Source organism: Lonchura striata, chromosome 2 (genome assembly GCF_050655825.1).
Source record: "Lonchura striata isolate lonStrDom1 chromosome 2, ASM5065582v1, whole genome shotgun sequence".
Classification (NCBI taxonomy): Eukaryota; Metazoa; Chordata; class Aves; order Passeriformes; family Estrildidae; genus Lonchura; species Lonchura striata.
Window position 1 is genome coordinate 106,765,407 of NC_140704.1, and position 18,712 is coordinate 106,784,118.

The 18,712-nt window shown below is 36.2% G+C and overlaps 1 protein-coding gene across 13 annotated transcripts in view; it reads right to left on the bottom strand.

Annotated features, from left to right (window-relative positions):
* The window catches only part of PTPRM (protein tyrosine phosphatase receptor type M), a 442,640-nt gene that overhangs the window by 399,587 nt on the left and 24,341 nt on the right, over positions 1-18,712 (bottom strand). Inside the window, exon 2 of one of the 13 annotated variants that reach the window (XM_085573754.1) lies at positions 14,893-15,097. The exons of the other annotated variants lie outside the window; for them this stretch is intronic. The gene's annotated coding sequence lies outside the window, so the exon portion shown is untranslated. The remainder of the gene's footprint in view (positions 1-14,892; positions 15,098-18,712) is intronic. 13 annotated transcript variants of the gene reach the window in all.

Sequence of the window (18,712 nt, forward strand, 5' to 3'; positions counted from 1 at the left end):
TTCTCAAACTCTATGCCTGATCCCTATGAGAAAGTGCTGGACCATTTGGATGAGTGCACTGATCAGCCTTACTTTTATGGCCATAAAAATATAAGATGGGTATTAAAAAACAATTTCACTCAGCAGAAATCACAGCTTTTCTGCTGAACAGTGTGGTTTCATTGTGAATACCTATGAAAGAAGTGGAGGTGTTTTGTTAAGTCCCAAAATACACAGACGCCTGAACTGCTGATGATCAGCATACTGAGCTCTCACCAAGTAATCAAAATAAACAAAATGTGATGGAAATATGGGAAACATGCAGATTACAGGGCAGTATATGAGCCACCAAACACTGAGATGCATTTTCACCTGCAATACCACAAATGACAGAAATAGAAACATAGAAACAAGTGAAAAAACCCTTACAACTTGGTTAACATAAAAGATGGCCTGCCTCCCTTGGACAAAGGCAAAGCATTAAACTAAATTACTATTCAACAACAGTGAGAAAACATGCTTAAAAATCTTCCCTTGGGAGGAAAAGGCAGCACACACAAAACATAAAGAGAGCTGACCAGAAAAAAAAAAGAAAATGTAACATTTATGAGTTTTGCTTCTAAGTTAAGACATATAACCAGCAATTAATGAAATAAACATATCAACTAATTCCTCATTTTATGCAATGACCCTAACATACAGACATCCATTCCTAGATTTCAACTAATGAAAAGCTAACATAACACTAAGTTTCCAGCACCCTATGCAGTTCAGGACTTCCAAAAGTCAGAAACCTCTTGAACTGCCAACATCTGCAGGTCAAATGATGCAGCACCAGAGAGGCAGCATTTCCCAAGAAAGCAAGGGCATGTGCAGCCTGTGCTACACCATCCCAGCCTCCCACAGCCTGGGCACAGAGCTGACCTGGATTTTTAACTTCACTGCAAGACTGCTTTCACACATCTGAAACCACAAATACCATAGCATTTAATGCCTGGGTATCCCACAGACATTATCAGTGCCTTTACTGTGGTTTGCTACCCTGACCAGAAGTGGTAGAAATTATTCCCCACCACTAGTAGATTACTGCCCATAAAAGTCATTCCTATGAACATAAGTACTTTAATTCAGCAACAGAAATCCTGAGAGAGCATTTCCATCTTGTCTTAAAAAGCATCTATTTTGAGTGTTAAAACTCCAGAAAAAGATATATTATAGAGATCTGTCACCTTTTACTGATATTATATAGTTAATGGAGCTTTTTGTCAGTGTTTTGAAGAACGTAGTTCTAAGTGAAACATAAAAAGTATTTTTTAATTTAACTCCTTAACTGTTTAACAACAGGAAGGTGAATAATGCAACACAAATGTGCTGGAATTCTGATTTCTCTTACCATATGCATCACTACTAAAATACCATTCATGTGCTCTTACACATTATTTGCCCATATTTTTTTACTTTCCCAAATATGAAACTCCATCTATCTTAGAAATCAGTATGAAGTATCATTAAAATTATCATTAAAATTGTCTACTGCAGTATCTGACTATATCTGAAGATTAAAAACATATTAAGATGCTTTTATCTAAGAAAAGAGCCAAAAGACTTGTCTTTTTAAATAGAGCAACACTGCAACAGGATGAAAAAGAATCCTGAAGTTACACTAGTATGCTTATAATGACATTCACAATAAGTTTAACACTTAGAGGTAGCTAATGCAGTAGAAGCAACCTCCAAATATCAAGATTCCCAACAATATTAAAGTATATAGTCTTTTGCCAGAGGTGAATAACAATTGAGTCCCACAACTTCTGGCTATCACTTTCAAGCACAAGCAAGTTAGGAAGTGAAAAAGGACTATTGGAAAATGGAAGATTATTGAAAGTAAGACTCAACAACAATGAACTAGTATGTTTAATTTACACAGAAAAATGGGTTTGAATTTTAAAGGGATCTTTCTCCTTTATTTTAATCACCTGAAAGAACTCCCCTGGTGCACTGGTATTAAAAGAGTATCTAGAAAACAGCCACTGGACTTCAGCATATGCTGCAGTTCAACAGTATGTCACAGGAACTGCTGCACTCCAGCAGCTTTTCTATCCCAGCAGCAGAAATCAGGATGAACACATACATTTTGTTAAGCGCAAGCAAAATGCATTTTCCTTCAGACAGTAAGGTAATGCAGCACTCCTTCTAAATATGCATTACAGCTTTTGGTTTCCAGTTTCCTTTGGCTGCAGCTATATCAACCATGGTAGAGACACCTCACAGCAAGCCTTTGCTTTAATGACTACCTGCAGTGTTCCTGTGCTGGAAGTACGAGAGCCAGCAGGTGCTAGAACATCTGAGCGAGGCTGTAATCACACGCAAATGCAGCGTGGAGCTGGAGAAACACAACCCACGCAGACAAGTTACTAAGAAACTCAGAGACATCAACCATTGCTCTCAGCATGTGATTCCAGCAGATCACCTGCAAGCCAGAATCCAGAACCATTCCCAGGTTTAACCGTGCATTATGTGCCTGGCTTAGTCTCTAGAATACAAAACTGAAAGATTGGAAATGCTGCTTACAAGATGGAAGCGGTTGCATTGTATTATGATGTCCTTTACCACATCTATGACATTTAGAATCTTGAAGTAATGGGATTTTCATCTTTGTACCATACTGAACTTTTAACAGCTGCATATCTTCAATATATTAAAAACCAGTAACAGAAACTTATTGAAGATATTTTAGGTATATCAAAGATATCAACAGATTACCTCATCCCATGTAAGTTTCTGCAATTTAAAAAAAATGCAGAAATTTCAGCAGTATTCTAATTCACTTTCTAGCCTAAGTCCAATTGTTACCCATTACCTAAATAAATGCCTACAATGAACTGGGACTTCTTTCCCAGACTACATTTCAACTAATTTTAGCAGCAATTATTTTCTATGCCTCTTGCTGTGGGAATAGTGGCATAAACAATTACAACAGTGAATGACTAAGTAGGCAGAAGCTGATAGATGGCAGTAAAGCTTACAGTCCTATAAAAATCTTCAGGAGAAAAAAAAAAAAGAAGGAAAAAAATCTGGAAAAGGGATGCTGTACCATGTCACTGAATCATAAAAAAAGGCCTTAAATCAGAAATCTTGTAATACTTAAATAAGGTGATATATTTTACTGTTTTAAAAACTCATCCCATCTCTTTTTTTCTCATCCAACAGATAAATTAGCAGAACAGTCCTAATGGCTCACTACATTTTGGCTAATCTTTCCTGATCTAATAAAGCAGTTAGCAGCAATTTTAACTGAAATTATCAACTGAAAAATAGCAAATTTGTCATTTTGCAAAGATCAGATATTCAAGGGTTTTCTTCCAAAACAAAAGAATATCCCTTATTTGCTATAATTGCCTTTCACATCACACTATGATAGAGATACTTTTTCTACCAGGAAACATTTAGTACTTGAAATCCATCTGTGAACTACCAAAAAGATATTATTTCTTCTTATTTTACTAAGGCTCTGTCAGAGCAAACACATCATCTACTAATATTCAGACTAATTACTTGTGATATTATATCTACTCCTGACTAGAATGGTTACATTTTGATTTTAAAAATTTGTGGCTGGAATACAAGCAACCCAGTATTATTCAGCAAAACTGAACCACAAGATATGCAGATGAAACCATTTTGGGTTTTTTTTAATCTCTCTAGGCCAGTAAAAGCTATTTAATTATTTAGAATTTCAATTTAATTTTTGAGGACATATACACAGAGTGAATCTTCAGAGACAACAGCAGTGTCTCCTCTGCTTAATTTAGTTCTTTATATTAGTATTGCAATCCTAATGTTTTCATTATATGGACTTTAATCTACTGATTGCTTTGTTGACAGAGGTTTATTAATGAATGGGCTTAGTGCTCCCAATTAGTGCCTTTAATTATTGGCTCCTTGCTGGATTTTTCCTTCCTTCTCTAGCTACCTTTGGTAGGCAGCCTTCAATTACTTTTTTAGTTTTTTCTTGCACTTTTCTTAAAGATAGTCCATTTGCTTCAACAACAACAACAACAACAACAAAAGTATATTTTTACCAGCAGCACACGTTAAACAACACTTTCACAACTGGCATTCCTACCAAGGTCATTACATTCAATATGTATTGACCTCGTTCCCTTGTCCTTTGTCACCTTTGAGAGTGATGCTCTCACAGCATCATTCACATGCTCTATTCTCATGCCTCCTCTCCACGTTACACTGCAAGTCTTGTAAAAATCATGGTGTTATACAGACCACAGAGTGACACATCTGTTGACTCAGATCACCTCTGATTTTTCCTCTGTGGCTGCTGACTGCCAAGGGCTCAGTGAGTTATTTGTTAGGGGGAGAGGGATGGAGGTGTGGGGATTAGCAGCACTGAAAGTAATTTTGAGTCAGCTACTTAGGAAAACACTCTTCTAGTTGCATTATAATCTGGCAGGGCTTTTCAGCTGGGGATGCCTAACTCTGAAACTGGTTGATTCTGCAAAACTACACAACACTGACCTTCACAAAAGGACGCAAAATGTTCCACTTCTCTCACAATTTTTCAAGGCAAGGACGGCTAGCAAGGAACAAGCAGATCAGGAAGGCCTGCATCTTTCCTGAAAACCGCTGCCAATATAATATTTTTGTTTTGTACACTAGGTTAATAGTATACTTCAGCTGCTATTCAGGTAGATATTCTGGCATAGTATTTTACTTCAACTGTCTTATCTTGCTTATCTTAACTTCTGAACAACAACAGCATTCTGGAAATAAGTCTAGCTGACCCTTGCCACTCCTGTCTAATAACAAATTAATTCTGTTCCTAACAAAAAAGTACAGACCTCAAGAGTTTTCAGCTTTCTCAGGGTGAAAGAAAAGCAACCTCACTAAAAGTAGCACTCATAGAAAGAAATGCAATTTGACAGGAATGCAACCAGCCTTCATAATTATTCTTCTTTTATCCTCTACCAGTCTATTTGGGTAGGTTTTTTAACTACCATGGAAATACATAATCCTTGCTTTGTCATGCAGATCTCTTATGTGTTTTTAAGCCAAGACCACAAAAGCAGTGGCAGACCAACCAGCTAATCATATTCTTCAACTTACAACCTCAGGCAAATGACCTTAAATGCTGCAAAACATAATCTTCATCAAATCCAAATAAAAGTAATAATTAATTCAGTAATGTTGACACTCGGAAGCTTAAGAACTGTCCTGAGGACACAGCAGAATGTTAAATACACTAAGAAACAGCCTTGAAAGAAAATACAGCAATGAAGAGACAAAATATCTCTCGAAAGCCCTCTCCATTGCACACCACTTGAAAGTGAATTTTAACTTGTATATTTAAGTTTCATCAAAGTTGAAGAAAAATCAGCATTTTGGCTTCTTTCACAATGGAACAAATACGAGCTCTAGGAAATAGCTCAGGATTTCCTGCAACGAATTATCGTATCTCATCCCAAATTCCACAGAGCAGGGTCCTCATGTTTCCCTCATCCCCGCCGCTGTTCCCCTCTGAGGTGTGACACAGAACCCCGCTGTGATGTTCCAGGTGGGCAAGCAGCCAGCCCGGACACAGCCAAGCACAGCAGCTACTGCTCCCCGGGCACACACCAACTCCAACCTCGCTCCTTTACTCCGTCACAAATTTTCACACAACTAGCAGGAACTAATTACCTCCTCCTCTGAGTTTTTTACAGCTGTTAAATGTGGAGAAGGAGGTTCCAGTTCTGCAATGAGGGGCTGACAGAGCAAGAAGCAGAGAGCAGCACTTGGGACAATATGCTGCAGACCTGGCAAAGCTAAAGCTTTTGTTTCTGACTCAAGGCTTAGATGAAAAGTGTGTACAGCCAAAATAATCATTCTTGCTTATGCTTGGGATTTCCTGACCTTTGTGTTCATATAGCACACTTTCTGACAGTAGGGTGAAAGATTACCAGCCAGTTTTCACTGCAGTTGTATCAGTATTAATCACACAGTGTGTAAGCCCATGCACCTTCATTTGCTTCCAATGCACTTCCCTGGTCAAATTCCAGAGGAAGTTGGCTAAAACTGCAAGCTGTAATACTAAGGAACAAGCATGGTCTGATGAACCTGGTGAAGTTACTGTCTGCTTTGGATCATTTACTATGGCTGAGAAACTGAAACCCAAAAATTCTGGCAGGTCACACAGTTCTTTAAACAAAGATGTAGCTTTACTTGCTTTAGCCTCCATATATTCAAAATGCTAAGAAAAGCATCCAAGGCTGCACACATTACCTTTGTCAAAAGACAGGGGCAGTATTCTTCTATACAATGAAAAAAATGTATTATTTTCTCAGTAAAGGAGGATGTTAAACAATGATTAACATGTCACAAGCAGGTCTGCTATGATCACATAGTTTAAATTTTCCAAGACAGATGTCTTCAGGAATTTCTGAAGTTCATGCATAGTATTCAGGAAATAACCATGTAAGAAACTGAAGTCCTGAAACACCAACAAATTTCAGGAGATAAAACTGTAATCAACAGATAAAGCTGAAATGACACCAAAAATGGAGAAAAAAAAAAAAAAAAAAAAAGACGAGAACAAGAAACCTATTGAACTCTCCCTGGATCCTGAAACAATCTCCAGTGAGAGAAAAGCTGCTACAAAGTTCAATTATATCAAACTAACATAAATTAACACCAGTTTATGGATATTACCTTTAAAAAACTGAAGTGTGTGCTTGAAAGCAAATTTGTCAAATATAAGTTTTGATGTATTTTTTTCATGAGGACTTTACAATAATGTATCAGAAAAATCAGAATAATTAATTTAAAAATTAAATTTGTTAATATAAGTAAAATCTATTGAAATACTTCAAATATAACTATATTCACATATAACTAAAATCTATTCAGTAATTACCTGGAAAAAAGCCACAAAACACTAGGTGTGCAGTGGGAGGTCTTAACAAAAATATTCAACAGGACACTGCAAACAACCTTTCAGAAAGCTGCACCATCCCCAAACTGAGTTGGATGATGATGGAAGACTGAGGAAGCAACTAAGTAATAAAGAGCACTACACAGCAACCTCAGCAACAATCACAAAGTCAGCCACTAGTATAAAATCACTTTGACAAACACATAGGAAAACTTGCACTTAGAAGGAAAGAATGAGTATTGAGAACAAGGGCCTCTATTCCAGGAAGGAAGGACAGAAAATACCAACAATAAAAGTTTTTAAAAACAAAGACACCAACCCAAACAAAACCCAGACAATTAAACAATTGTGGGCTCTTTATAGAACCGTGGGGCAAAAGAAACAAACGTGCACTGCCTGAACATTAAATGCTGGAGTTCAAGGAGGACTCAACTGTGGAAGTTGCTACACAGCCTAGACTATGAAGGCTGACAGACCAATTAATAGACAAACTCCCACCCCAATCCCCTTCTGGTTTTATAATCTACACATCACGTAAAAATTTCCATAACCCCCAAACAAGATTAGCTTCCTTTAAACGGAAAGAGAAACAAAAGAAGGAAACTGGCCTTTTAACAGGCAATTAATAATCTTTTACCCTTTCTGGTTTTGTTCAACAGTATTTTTCAGTATTAAATTATCTTGGGCCTGGAACACAGGGAAAATTTTTGCCTAGTAGAATCAACTTTTCACAATAGCAAACTGTGCTGATTTTCTTAATTAAAAAAAACTATTTCCACAAGATCTCCATGAAAGGATAAAGACTACTAAAATATCAGTAAAGCCCTAAATCAGGATGCAGAAATGAGATGTGTGGATACTATTATGCAACAAAAGACAGAACAACTAAAAGCTGTAAGAAGGGACAACCCGTGAGGTTAAAAATATTTAGCTGCCAGAACTATAATTAGTAACCTCTGGAATTTTTTATGAACTCTAGTAGCTTCCAACTTGCATAAGCCACTGTGCTTTACAGAAACCCACCACTAAGTATGTGTAATGATACATACACAAATTTCTGCTTTGCCAAAACAGAGTAATATACATTTTTATCAAATCACTAGCAATTTCAAAGGCAAAGAGGAATAGAAATTCACTGGTTTTGTAGCAAAAATTTTGTAGTAATGGCTATTTGACTACGAGTATGAGAAAGCAGAACCCACTTCCAAGTTTCTAAATACTGTTATTATCCATTACATGACTTCAGTAGTACCACAGCAGACATTTATTTTATATAACTTGGGGGTGTGGGAATATTATCCTAATTTTAAGATAAAAATTTATTACAGTATTTTTAAAATACCGGGCACAGATAGCCAGAAAGCAAATTAACACCACTGTGTAGAAATCACAAATAGAAGATATACTTGAAACTTTCTTCTTACAGTCTTTAAACAAAGTAATTGATAAATGCATGCAAAATATTAGCAGAAACAATAGAGCAACACAAGGAAGGCTGGGTGAACATTTATTCCTAAAATCCAGCACTAATAAGACTAGAAATTGACAAAAGCAACAAAAGGAGAGCTATGAACTCATCAAGCTGGGTTCCCTCTTAGCGTGGGCTGACCCTGAGCTCAAAATTTCCTGTTACACAATCATAATGCGTAAGACCTGGAAGACTTCTGTGTGAGAGAGCTATTAAGTGCAGACTTTTTAGGAAAAAAGCTCCACCACACCGACTCAGTCTGCCTTAAAACCACCTCAACAAAGTTTTCACACTAATTGGTTAATAATGGTAGCTATAGGAATTCTGTTATTGTATTTTAGAAAAACAGAGTCTCATGTAGGCCAATATTTGCAAGAGCATGCACACTAACCTGCAATACTAGCATTTTACATTTCCAGAAGAGCAGTTAAGTTGTTTTAATTAATACTCTTTTGTAAATTATTTAACACTGTATAATACACCTATCTAATTTATATTTGAATTAACTGAGTTCCTTTCAACACTGTAATTTGATATGATCTCTCTCTGTGTAAGATCAACCCACACCCCAATGACATCTGTACATACAGCTGGAATTTCCCCACAGGATTTCAGATTTCTCTTGCCTTCTTTTACAACTACACTGTGGAGAGGGAGAAATTGGACATCAGGGGCTTGCATTGATCAGATCCCTAAATTGCCCAATCTAATATGCAGACAGAGTGTTGTTCTTTTAAGATTTCAATTTTAGAAGTCTGCATATCTTCAAGAAAATAAATCCTCTGCGATGTATGCACTCTCACGGCAGCTAAAACATTATCTTTTTGCCAGCATCTTCTCAATGTTAATCCAGTGATTTCATCAGTGCCAATAATATTTGATTGTTCATCCCTCTGCAACTCTGTGCAACTGAATTGCTGGAATTGTATCTTGGCTATGAGCTCACAGGTCACAATCAGCCACCTGAGCAAATACTCTTCTTTCTGGTTGACTTTACAATTCACCCAACCTCTAATCCATAAGGAATTTATCCCAAACACTGCAGCAATACTAGCCAACAGCTACAAACTGCCTTACTGCATGGGTTCCCAAAAGATTTGAGGAGAATGAACCTGTCCCATTTCATATTGCTGATTTCAGAAGTCTTGTGCCTCACTTCACAGCTGAGGAAAGAGTGCTTGACCTGGAAAATAGCACTGACTTTCCTTTAAATGGGAAGAGAAGCTTGTAAAAGCTGGCTATGCCCTGAACACATGAGCAGAATTCTAAGTACACTATTTCCTGGATAACAGGAGATGACCAGTCTTCAGGTTCCCAAGAACATTTCAGAGTTTAGCTAACGAAGTCCCTGGAGAGATGCTCATTTTAAAAAGGCAAGTAAATGTAACAATATCTCACGCCAAGGTTGGCTGACTTGAACAAAAGTGCCCTTACTTCCACAGCAAGAGGTCACTAAATGGATTGTCCACCAAAGGTAGCCCTGACAAAAAGGAAAAAAAAAAAAAAAAAAGTTAAAAAATAAGAATCAGGTGAGTGACTAAAAGATACCACATAGCTTTCAAAGGCAGTTGGAGATGGACATCATTTTCCCATTCTCCCATGGGAACTGTGAATTCACCTACCATTTTGACAGAACGCTTACAGCAAAGAGCACATGTCCAGATTGACATTTCAGACATTACCTGAAAGCCTTTAGAGGAAGATTTACACTTTTCTCTGGGGTGCCCCTTGTTAATATGGCTCATTCTTAGAAATAAAAAAATGTTTTCCAGTGCTACATTGTGGTTTGGTTCCAGCCTGCTTGGAAGCAAGTTCTGCTCAGCCCAGCAGTATTTTCTTATCCTAACAGACTTTGTGATACTTCCCATTTGTTATTAAATTCCATAGACTAATTTTTGCAGAAAACAGCAATGCAAGACCAGATGAAAGTGGCTGTTCCTTTTACTGCAAGGGAATCTAATCAGAGGGGTTCTGGCTCCTCTGGAGACTAAAAGCAATATATTAGGTGAGAGAGTATTTATCCATTATCTGAGGGGACCAGTGGCAAATACAGGTACAAATACAGGCTTTCAGGATGTCATCACCTGTAGTCATAACAGTTAAGCCTTTTTGTCAGACATAAACTTCAGCTTCTGAAGTCTTGGGATGCTAATTTTTAAGAGATGAGGGGTAGGGAAATGATAACCAAAGGATTAAAAACATGAAGCCGAGGTCAAAAATCTTCTAATGCTGATACTACAACCAAAATACTCATTAATATAATTCAGTACCACTTTTTGGTTTTGCTAGATAACTCAGCAGACTTCAGTGCACAACAGTCAATTCTGGCAGAATAAACCAAAGAATTGTTAGAAGGAACACAAGCATTAATGAAACTCTGGAAAATCTGCCATTTTATACAAGAACTATGAAGTCCAAATAGCTATTTATTTTAGAAGGTTTCAGAGGCAATTTACTCATTTTTTAGAGAATTTAAACAACAATAAGACTTCTGATAGGCAATTTCTTCATCTAGCAAAAAAATGCATAATGAAATACAACAGAGCAGAACTTCAAAGTGTAAACAAATTCAAATTAGAAATAGGCATTCATTTAAATTATCTAAGTGACAGTAATTTAACACTAAAGTACACACCCTAGGATTGGTATTCTCTGGCCATCAGACAATAACTTTACATAATACCTTCCCCCATACAGGTCCAAAAAATAGTGTAAAATGTAATGGGAAAGCATGTGTAGGCAACAGAGGAAATTAAAATTTACAAATCTATAAATTAATTGAATTGTTATTGCACCTTCTTACAGATGAGTCACAGCACAGACTTTATAGCTTTCAGAGGAAAAATTAGAGAAGCTGAAATTTAAGAGCTCTGTACCAACACAGCAATTAGCATGCAAAGAAATTAGATGAACCAAATAGGCAAGAACCTTTTTAAAGTGCAGAAAATTATCCCAAGTTTGTGCATATTCAACCAGAATAGTTTCTCACATTACATTTTGATCCCTGTAGTAAAGCTACTAAATGCTACATATCTCATTAGCAGGTTTAATAAGAAATTTAAAGAGGAGATGGGAATATTGGAGGGAAAGCTTTCTTACTTTTTAAAATTGGAACCCTAAATAATGTTGTTTCACTTGGCAGAAAGGAAAAGAAATCCTAGGATATACAAATCTTATGTTCTTCTCATCCTAATAGCCTTTCTGAGGCCTTCTCCTTGCAAAAAAGGGATGTACCCATATACTAACTTTAAACAAACAAACAAAAACAAACAAACAAAAAAACCCAAAAGAAACCCAGCCTGAGGTCAAAACGAAAGTGAAAATCTGATTTATAGTGGGATGGGGGTATATTCAGAATCATAGATTTTTCTTATAAAAAAATCATCATGCAGCAAAGGAATTTAACAGCAAACGTTTCAACTGATAAAAAAACCTCAACTACAAAATAGTTCCAATAATTGCAAAGCAGCCTCCCAAATACAACATATCCCTTTTTATGAAGAATATTTTAGAATCTTAAACACTTCTCTACAAACCTCAAACAATCCCAGTAGATTTTGTTTCTTTATTTTCTCTTTTTTTTTGGAAACTTCAGTAAACGCTCCCTGGGGCAAAGCTCACACAAAAACTACAGAATGTCTCCTGGTACTAAACCTTCTGTGAATCAAGCTTTTAGATACTTGCAACGCTCTGACATCAAGACGTTCATACAGCTCTGAATTATTTATTCATCAGTTTTCGTGCAACTTCCCAAACACCAATGGAGACCAAGACGATTTCAGCTATTTGATGTTACATCTTCTCAAGTGGCAGAAGAGGCTATAAAGCACCCCATTGCTTAAGCCTGCCATCTCAGTTCCATTAGCAGTAAAGACCTCTCTATTCAAACTGCTAAGTAAATCCTCCGAGAGCCGGGGGACTGTTTCATGCTTGAAAGCAACTGTTAAGAATTTGACAACAACCAAACTGTTCCTATTTAATCCTTCTCCCAAGGTAAAAAGAATTATAGGTAAACATATGCCTTCATTATTTGCTTTGCTGCATTTCAATACTCAATCCCACACAAAATTGCCAGCCAAGGATTTAATGCAATCTCTTCTGTATTTCAGAGCTATTGCCTTTACAGAATGAAAAAAGCTTAATAAGGGCTGTAGAGTTGGATGGCAAACAACTCTATTTTCTATAACACACACTAGAGATTTTGCAGACGTAACTTTAATAATGCAATGAGTTTGAGAATTTTTTTCCAAGTTAGAATTTTCAGGTAAACCAGAGCAGTTGTTAGTTCATTCAGTCTGCCAATCATTGTTTTTCTCTTCAATTAAAAGAAACAAAATTGATCTGTTACAGAATACAACTACTCTAGTTTTAGAACACAGACAGATTTACATAAGCTTTCTTTGGGGTTAGGAATATGCATGTTAATCAAACAGTAAACTATCGAAGAAAGCTCCTTAGATACACTCTGGAATGAATTAAAATGAAAATTTCAAGCCTTTGGTCAGGTTTAATTCAATAATCAAAGTACTTCCAACTTTTTCAAAGAGACCAACACTGTTACTTAGTGATGTCGGTGTTCTCACCCACGCAATCACTGTCTAATCCTTCTTCTTTATGAACAAAGATGAACCATTACATATAGAGAATAATGACCAAATGAAAATAAACACACATTTACGCTCCATGAGGAGAAAGTGTATTATCCCAATTCATACTTCTTTTTAAACTGGGGGTAAAAAATTATCCCCAAAAAGCAGACAACCTTTCACAGGAGTTTATTTGGACTACATTCTTGTTTGGAGACAAAATGAGGGCTAATATTAAATTGAGACGTATATTTAAACAAAAGAAATTCATACATTTAAAAGGAAGGCTGTGGGCAATTCATCAGGCATTAGAGACCAAAGGCTAAATCCAGGTTACTCATTAAATTTCATGGATTCAGACTTCATACACAGCACAGTAGATGTATCATTTACGTAGAGTACAACAGACACGTCCAAAATTATCTATACACTCAGTAACAGTTGTATCCTGTCAGAAGATTTTTATGACAAGGCAAAAGGAGGGTGAATCTAATTAACATGGGATAACTAATCACTGGAAAAGCTAAACCCAAAAATCAGAAACTTAAAACTTCAATGCTTACACTAAAAATAAAAAAAAAAATTCCAAAATTATTTCTCATATCATGCATCACTTATCATACCCCACTCTCTAGTGGGTTTCCCACACACTTCTTAGTGAGCAAAGCCCCTTATTAACTTTGATAATACTTCCTGCAAGTAAACAAGGAGGTCATGAAAACAAACAAGAGACTTGAAGACACTCAGACAGTTACTGTACGGCTAATTATGCTATTTAATGGAAAAGAAAGCCTTCTTCCTAGCCTAATTTAAGCAGCAAGAAAAAGCCACCACTAGCTTTGAAAGCTGCAGCTTTCTGCAACATTCAATTAGGCTTTCTTCTTTTTTCTGCACATTCACACATTAAAACTTCTTGTTCTTTTTATAAACATTTAAATAATAAATTCCCTTTTCTGCTCTGTACTGCTTAAGGAAATGGGCACAGTACAGCCTTTATATTACTTGTATGCTTTTCTGCCATGTCAAGTCTCTACAGATGTCTTGGTTGTGCTTAACACAGTCCTAAAGCACTGCTGAACGCATTATGGCTGGAGCAGCAAATTAAAAGGAGTACCTTAATAGTTGCTGCTTTTCTTTTACATCAACTCTTTAGAAACATCTAAAAACAATTTGGCATTAAAAACACCATTCTTTTCCTTTCTAGCTCATGGCTCTGTTCAAACCCATTCTTCTCTATACAATGTACATTTCAGTACAATAGTGCACTAAATTACTATCTTTTGAAGGGAAAAAAATGTAACTAATAATATGTCATTTTACCCTCATAAAGAAGCTCAAGTGAAGACTTAGGTGAATTGACACATAAGTAAATATTTTGAGATTTCTTCAATACATTCAGTATACTTCAGGTTTCTTCTTACCCTTCTTCAGAAATGCTGTTCTGCTTAGGAGCTTGCTTGTTAGCAAAATTCTATTATTTTGAAAAAAAGTGGTGAAATTAGTGCACAATAAGAACAATCAACGTTCACAGCAAACTCCTTCATTCAAATGGAGATGGAAAAGAAAGGTAGTGCTGGAGATTGAATAATCTTCAATGATCTTCCTCAGGTGGCTTTGCAAAGTTTTGTACATTTGTTCCATATTGAAAGTATTGTAAGTATTCAGTATCATTAAAAAAGCTGCACAGTGTTATAGCAGATTTCACACACAGTAATCAAGTACTAAGCACAAAAGCAAAATGTGTCTTTGTAAACAAATATAATGAATCAGTCATTTACTCTCTTTACAGTTACTGCCAGACAGAGGTGACTGCTACATTATAAATAAATAGGAGATAAATCTAATCAATCTGATCTAGATGCACTTTTTAAAGAGATTGTTCTAGTAATGCTGCTCTGGTCAATGATTTGTTCTCTGCATTGTCAACCTTGTACCTTAGCTGCTTGTAGTCTTCTCTTAGACCAAATGCATCTACTGCTCTGGCTTCACAGGGCTGGCCGTGATGCTCCTTTGATTGTGAAGTACTGTCCTGCTTCTCACATTTAATGGTAACAGCTTCCTTGCTGTCTGTCTTCTCCTGTGCTCCTTTCTTCTGTGTTGTAGTCCAGTATCCTTAAACAATCATCAATTGCTCCTTCCCTACAGACAGCAATGGGGGGGACAAGAAATTTGGGAGCTAGATGCATATACACTCATCACATGTATCCCGCCTAAAAATCCAACAAGACAACTCATATTCAACATCTGTACATTTCTTTCTCTAATTATAATATTGTACAGTCCAAAACCAGCCTAAGCACTAAATGATACACTGTAGCTGTTGCTAAGGCATCAGCAGATTTACATGGGTGAAATCTAGCCAGTAAATTATCAATAATTAAGCTGCTTCTCCATTAAGGCTGCCGCAGATTAAAAAAGAAATAGAAATCTTCATTTGTTATGAAAACTTCATGTAAAATGAAGTAAAAGTCCATACAGTAAAAAGGCCATATATTTTCTAGCTTTTCGGCCATTTACGATATTGTCTTTAGAAAGTGCAGCAATGGCTCACGGGCTATGTGCCCAGCATTCAGGAAAGAAAAACAAACCCCAGACCAGTTGCGTCGAAACTGTTTCATAACCAGTGTCACTGCATGCCATCACGTTTTATCTAGGTTAACTGCACTGCAGGTATTCCCAACTTGGGGCAGTTTTAGGAAACTCCTATCTCTGTCCATCTTTAACTCAATGGAAGTACTCCCAACAGCAAGAATTTACAAAACTCTCCCACAGAAAAATAAATTAACAGAGAAAGCAGAGGTTTGTTACTGTTTTTTCCTGGGTGAGATTGATGAAAAATAAAAAAAAGATTTTATTCTGAAGCAGATCAGGAATAAACCTCTGCAAAAACACTCTAAAAGTCTAGCACAGAAGTCTCCACATATTACCCAATTGTAATTAAGACCAGCTGTGAGAAGTTTCACAAACTGTTCCAGAACTTATTTCCAAAGAAGTAGATGGGTTTGTCTGTACAGTTTTTGAAAACAGAAAACAAAATCTCAGGAAGATTGTGTATCAGAGAGAGCACAGTATTTCACACTCCAATACAGAATACCAAAGCCATAGCAAATTAATATCAGCTTAAGTGACTTTATTAGAATTTCCTGTAATTATGTTAATAAAAAATTAGTGGCAAATTAGTATGTCACAGTAACTGCATTACAAGACAGTGATACTGAAACATGATAGTTTAAATGAGACTGGTAAAAATATACTTACTCAGAAGATTATTTGCACAAGAATCTTCATAACTGATTTCACTCTTGTTTAATTAAAACAAAAAATTAAGCTAATTTTTTCTGCTATCTCTCCAGATCAGTCCAATCTACACATACCAAATAAGCATTCTAATCCATACAGTGTAGTATTTGAGTGACTTTTTAAAACTTCTACTAATTTCAAATAAAATTTGCTTTCAGGAAGTTTACATTGCATAAGCTTTCTCTAAACAGAATATGCTTGATGAATGGACAAAGGTGTGAAAGATAAAAATATTGTAAAAGCCAGTGTTTAATTTTTTAGAGAAACAGAAGTATGTGCATTTTCACATTTATGTTGCCTTAAATTCATTTAGAAACCAAGTTTTACATCCATGGAGATTTATCCAGCTCAAATAGAAGGGTCATATCCAATCACATAAAGAGGCATTCTACCAGAATGTTTGCAGAAGACAAAAAAATCACGTTTCACCATGACTGACAGCCTTCAAGAGTTTTTGAGGCATTCATAGTTGTTATGACATATAAAAAACAAAAACCCAAAAAGTGCTGCATTAATCAATAAGGCAGATGATCCACATTTCCTCCATAAAATGAGGAAACTTATCTTCCTTTGTCATGTTCTCTGAGATCTGCTGAAAGATAGCTATAGATGATGAGTGTGGAGAGATTAAGCACGTCTTTTCAGCTTGGCACACATGCTAAGTACTTTTTAACCTTAAATCATGTGACATAACTACACTTTTTACCTAATACGTATTTTCATATATGTATCCTTGCAACAATATTAAAAATATTAAAATATCTCTAGCTTTAAGTAAGTACATTTATTGACGTATTTATTAAAAAGTGGAAATATTTACAAATTAACCCTGATAACCTTATTATTAGAATGAATTAAGAGCTCACAATGAACACACTGACAAGGAGTAATAAAGTTTTCCTTATTCAAAGGTTTTACTATTAAGTCATAAACATTTTGTTAAGAATATAGACTTTTGACTAAACTGTTAACAATATGACCAAAACATCTGAAAATTGGAAAGCCACCAAGATATCATCCTTCTCTTCTTAGATTATTGTCAAAATTTAAGAAATGCTCAGGAAGCAGAAGTTCAGCTTCAAATATTAGCTAAATCAATATAATTAAAAACTATTACATTAGAAACCAGCATTTACAGTAATCCTTAAAAGGATTCTATTTCACCCAGATCACCCTGAGAGAGCATCTGGTTTTCCTGCTGCATCTAGCGTAACTTGAAAAGAAACAATGAAGAACTATTCCAATTATAGAAGCTTTCTTTACCAAGAGTGACACACACAACAAGCACTATGTCCATGAAGCAGCAACTGCATGAGAGGAAATGATGGGAGATCTAATTAATATAAATTTTCAAATAGTCTGAGAACTCAAAAAAAAGGGGAGTGTTATTGACTCTATTAAAAATACATACACTCAAAGAAGTATGAATTGGACCTGATGTTTTTGGGCCCACTCCAACTCAGCATATTCTGTGATTCTGTATTATGCTACAAACAGCACAGGGGCAAAAAGTCTGGTCTCTATAATAAACAACTGAGTCACAAGCTTCAGAGGGAGCTAGATAATGCAGTATGGTTAATATGCTTGCTTTGAGATATTTTGAAAAATAAATAAAGGATAATGCCTTGCTTCTGTTTTACTCACTAATTCATTCTTCTGTAACACCTTGGTGCAAAGTAAGACTACATCAGCAGAAGAGTGCCTGTTACAGCCCTAAGCAGCAGCGCTTGAATTCAGGAGATGAGAATTGGACTATGTAATACCACAATGGGGGGAAAAGAATCACTGAAGGTTAAACATTAAAAAAGTAGAAAAAAATTAAACAGTCAAAATAGCTGTCACATTTGTGCACACTCATCTAACTTCAAACAGCTGTGGCAATTTAATTCGCACCAACAGCAACAAATTCTTGTCTCTGTGTGTACGTCTTCTACACTGTATCTTGGGTTTTTATTGTTGTTTCTTCAAGTTTGTAAGATGCCAGCATCAGGAGCAGCTACTGCAAGCCACCCTGTAACAGATGCTGAGGAGGAAGGGGAAATCTTTTTAAATAATCATCATCTTTTGACCAACTCAAAAGATTTTCTTGAATCTCCTGCAGTAGACAATAAAAGTGAAATGGAGTGTAAGAAACACAGCATAATGAAGTCAGAACTTGAATTCCATTTAAAATATGACATAAGAGACACATACAGAGAAAAAAAATCTCAGGAGAAGGAATTTACAGCATAAGGCACTATAAAGACTGCATAGATACTTTTCCTAGTGCAGTTGGAGTAGCTCCCAGCTGGGCTGCCTGCTCTGCTTTGCCAGCACTGGTGGCTCACGCTGCTATTTCACACACACAGCCTTTCCAGAAGCCCCTCTGCACCGCTGGTACAGAACTGCCAGCACAATGTACATTCACACCTCAACCCAGATCACGTAAATTAATTCATACACAAATCCTAAAAG